We start from the raw sequence: 4,649 nt of genomic DNA on the forward strand, positions 1-4,649 counted from the left end.
AGTACAAGCATTTGATCTCATCTCCCCAGCGGGGCTGTAGCTCCCTGAGAACAAGGGCCTGGGCTGTCTTTGTCCATCTCTGTACCCACTAACATTCAGCACGGTGCATGGCCAAAGCATCAATCGATATTTATCAAGTCAACTGTTTCCAGATTTTTGGAAGCCACTGCTCCCCGGTACTAACTCTAACGGTTTTCCTTTCAGCGTGGGTCCTGTTTGCAGTATCATACATGATCATCAAACTGCTGCTAGAATGTTCACACCTGTTACTGCAAATTCAAACCCCAGGAAAAACTGCTCCCGGGAATTTATTCTAGGTCAGGGTCGGGCTGCCTGGTACAAGGCTGCACCCACAACCGGGCAGGTTCAGCAACACAGGAGCCTTTTCCCAGACCATCGTCCTCCAGACTCTTCGTCTCGGTGCCTGACGTACCTGGATCCCCCAAACTGAGCGCGCTCTGCGTGCTCTCACCGACCAGGAGGAAATGGCCAAACGCCGCCCGCCTGCATCTAATCGCCGGGGGCTGGAAAGTTCTCGTTTTCTGAGGAAACCCTGGGGAAAGAGTGATACAACGAGATGTAGGAAGAGTCTCATCCGCTATCTACGCCCTCCCCAGACCTCCGCGCTGGCCGCGCTGGCCCCGCCGCCGAGCCTGCTGCAGCCCCGCCCCGGCGTCGGAGCCTGAGTTCCGCCCAAGTCCCCTCCGCCTCCCTCGTCCGGGGCCCTGCGGCCCAGGCTGGGGCGGGCGGCGCCGAAGACCCCCGCGTCACCCCGCGGGCCCGGGTCGACCACCAGGCCGACGCGAGCAGTCTCCTCCCTCAGACACGAGGAACACGCGCCTCTACTCGCTCCCCACCCCCTGCGCCGGAGCCGTTCTGCATACGCACTTCCTGCCGGAAGTGACGACGCACCATAGAGGCAGCGGCCAGAAGGTCTCCCTGGGCTTTGAAACTGGGTCCTCCAAGGTCGTCTTAAAGGAGCCGAAGCTGGCGGGTGCTAGTTAGCGGCGATGGGGCACCTGCTTTCGAGGCTCATCCAAGTTGCAGCGTGCATTGGTGCTTCCTTTCTGTTTATGACTGAATAACATCCCACCTAACAGACGGGGCTTTTAAGGTTCTGTTCCAATCAAGAGGACTGTGGAAGTGTGAAATGCCCCACTTGGGGCAAATGGTGACATAAAGACAAACACTGCCTGCTTTCTGCTTTTGTTCTGGCCTCTCCAGCAGAAATGGCCTGAGCAGCCAGGACAGGGCTCCGTGTCTCCTGACTCTCCTAGGGAGAGCTGGGGCCTGGCCTCCCCAGGCTCCTCCATCCTCAGTGCCCAGTGCTGGCCTTCTTAAAGGCGAGCCCCCTCTGACCGCAGCCCAGGGGCTGCAGGGGGCTCGCCTGGAATCTTCTCACAGAGAGGGTGAAGCCGCAGCCTCTGGCACCTGGCCTCCTCCTTCAGGACCCTCAAAGAACAGAGTGTGGGGTCTTGCAGGTGCAGGTGACAGAAACCCATCCCGACTTATATTAGAAAAGCGGACTCCACGTACCCACTGTGTCCAGGGCTGGAGCAGCTGCAGGGGCTCAAGAACCCCATCACGGGGTGGCGTCAGGCTTCTGGAACTCTGGCTCCCCTCCGTCCTCTCCCCTGTCTAGCTGGTGGAGGGAGGGTGGGAGTGAGGAGGGACACAGAGTGGCTAGCTCCCAAAGGAAGTCATCTGCATGGCTGAGGCCAGAGGCACAGGGTACGGTGTGGGTCTGGGATGAAAAGCACAATTGCTCCCATGGTGTGCGTGCCCTAATCCCTGGACCCTGTGGATGTGTCACCTCACAGTGCAGAAGGGACTTTGCAGATGAGATGAATCTAGGAACCCTGCAATGGGGAGATCGTCCTGGACTGTCCAGATGGGCCCAACGTCATCACAAGAGGCATTGTAAGATGGAAGCAGGACAGTCAGAGACAGAGAGGAGGCATGACCCTGGAAGCTGCTGGACTTGAAGGTGGGGAGAGGGGACCATGAGCCAAGAAACGAGGTGCCCTCTAGAAGCTGGAAAGAGCAAGGAAATCTTCTCCCTGGAGCCTCCAGCAAGAAGCAGCCCTGCCTTTGTCACATTTGGCTACAAGGGAGTTTGCAAAATAGAGTCTTTTAACTGGGTGCTCCTGTTGCCAGAAGGACAAGGGCGGTGACTCTGGTCTCTGCCCCCAGTGCTGTGCAGGGTGTTTGGATGAAAGGGCCAGGTGACAGCTGCTGCTCAGGAAGCGATGTTTACGGACTCGGCAGGTGTGCTTCTCTGTGTCTTTCTTTTCAGTGTCCCCTCCGAGCAACGAGCACATGTACACCTGTAACAGGAACTCTGCAGATTGGCAAAGATGCACTGATTTGTGAGACCCGCTGTCACTTTGATGTAACCACCTCTTCGTGTCGTGGCATGTCTTACAAGAGTCACCGTGGAGCGGAAGAAACGACGCCCGGGCTTGGAGAGCTGCCTAGTGGTTCTCAGAGTGACTCCCGCTCATCTTAATGAGGACTCTATGGCTCTTCAGTCTAGTGGCTCAGAGAGGCCCAGGAGGACCTGGCTGAGCCCTGTCACCACTCTGAGTAGCTCTTGGTGTCCTTGCTCAGAGGTCAAGGGAAGGGACTGGAGCAAGCCCGGGGTTCAGCAGACAAGGGATGTCTTCCGTACGCACCTTAGAAGATTTCCCTTTGGGACCCAGGGAGTCCTGGGTATTGTTCGCCTTTGAACCTGACACCCCCCCCCCCAGCACACCCCCTTTCTGAAGAGGTGGGCGTCCTGCCCTGGCTTTGTAGCTCTCCCCAGGCTGAAAACACATTCTGGAGGCTGAGAGCAGATTTGCTCCATTCTGCCTTCTGTGAAAGGAGCCAGTGGGAGCTGGGGCCCCCCCATGTGCCCGGATTTATGCCCTTGCCAAGCAGATACGGGCAGCCCCACAGCCCACCCATCTTGGGATTACGCGCTTTCCTGCAGCAGCTGGTGCATTAGTTTTAAACCTATTTATTTAGCTGGGCACTCAAAGGGCTTCTGATTACCGTCACTCTGTGGGGCTGCGGGAACCAATTTCCTGAGGCTGATAGATTTCTTCTCATTTGCTGCTCTCAAGCTGTGGGTTCCTTCTGGGTGTTGGAGGAAAACATTTTCAAAAGATGCCATCTTCCAGGACCATCCCCCAGGGTGGGGTTGGAAGGGGGTTGTCCTGGGCTGCCCCCACATGGTGCTTTCTGCACAAAAGTAGGCAAGTTTCAGGATACCCCCCCCCCAGAGTCACCATGGAAGCCTGGCTGGGCCTGGGAGAGGAGGGGAGAGGAGAGATGGGGCAGAGCTGGGGAGGAGGGAGGGAAGGGGAGGGGTGGGAGGGGTGGAAGGGGCTGAGGGGTAAGTGGAGAGTGGGAGGGAAGGGGAGTGGAGCTGGCCTCCTGCTCCTGCTTGGATGTCTTCAGAGCAGTGGTTCTTAACTTTGAAGAGTCTGACACCAGGGACTCCCCCCTCCACCCCCCACCCCGAAATACTGGTTTTATGGGTCTGGGGTGTGGCCTGGGAATCAGGATGTTGAAAGCTCCCAGTTGACGGGGCGCCTGGGTGGCTCAGTTGGTGAAGCGTCTGCCTATGGCTCAGGTCCTGATCCCAGAGTCCTGGGATGGAACCCTGCAGTGGGCTCCCTGTTCCTCGGGGAGCCTGCTTCTCCCTCTCCCTCTGCCTGCCTCTCCCTCTGCTTGTGCTCGCATGTGCTCTCTCTGTCACATAAATAAATAAAATCTTAAAAAAGTAAAAAGTAAAAAGCAAAAGCTCCCGGGTCATTCTGCTGTGCTAGATTGAGGTGCTCTAAGGTGGTCTTGCAGGTGTGCACAGACCAACGCAGACCCCTGCCTAGAGGGATTGTCCACTTGAAAATGGGCAGGAGGATACAAGCACACTTTCAATGGTGTGGGCGCAGCCCCCTCCGCAGGGCTCCCCTGGCTCTGGAGGAGTGTGTACCGTGAGGCTATTTTACAGCTCAGAATGGGGGAGAAGTTAAGTTGTAAAAAACCAAAATAATTTTTGTGCATAACAATGCAAATGGATTCTGTCCCGCAGAGATATCAGTGGTGTCTGTCCTCAGGAGAAGATGACGTCGAACATTCTGTGTTAGTGCCCCGCAGGACACTGAGCGGTGTGGCATCCATCAGCAAACCCATTCTAGCATTCCTGATTGCCTACATACATGACTGATTATCGCATTCTCTTTTCAACTGCTCTCAACATCGTGTTGGTTTCCTCATTAATGAACACGTTGGAAAAATTACTTCTGCATATTCATTTTATATGTAATACTCGTGTTTTCAGCTTTTGGGAAATTATAACTTAGACCCCCTCGGGGAGAGTGGGGTGCCCCTTACCTGCCACCCCCCTATGGCTCCATTCTATTATGTGGTCTCTTTCCACCTGCTTGTCCCCCTGACTGCATCGGGCCCATGAGGACTTGCGTTTCGCCCTGCTGGTTAGATCCTACGATATTTGTACACCAGGCACCCGGCACAGTGTCTGGTGAAAAGTAGGCACGACGTGCACTCAGTATGTTCAGTACAGGGTTGAACAGAAGTGGGGCCATCCTTGTCTTCCCGAGGGCTCTTTTTTTTTTTTTTTTTGAGATTTTTTTAAAAGTAAT

At 55.6% G+C, this 4,649-nt stretch overlaps 1 non-coding gene across 1 annotated transcript; it reads right to left on the bottom strand.

Moving 5' to 3' along the window:
* Positions 1–210: 210 nt before the first annotated feature.
* LOC113244689 (small Cajal body-specific RNA 16) lies at positions 211–397 on the bottom strand. The gene has a single exon (XR_003312463.1). It is a non-coding gene; the product is annotated as a small Cajal body-specific RNA 16 (non-coding RNA).
* Between the last annotated feature and the right edge of the window lie 4,252 nt (positions 398–4,649).

Source organism: Ursus arctos, unplaced genomic scaffold (assembly GCF_023065955.2).
Source record: "Ursus arctos isolate Adak ecotype North America unplaced genomic scaffold, UrsArc2.0 scaffold_24, whole genome shotgun sequence".
NCBI lineage: Eukaryota > Metazoa > Chordata > Mammalia > Carnivora > Ursidae > Ursus > Ursus arctos.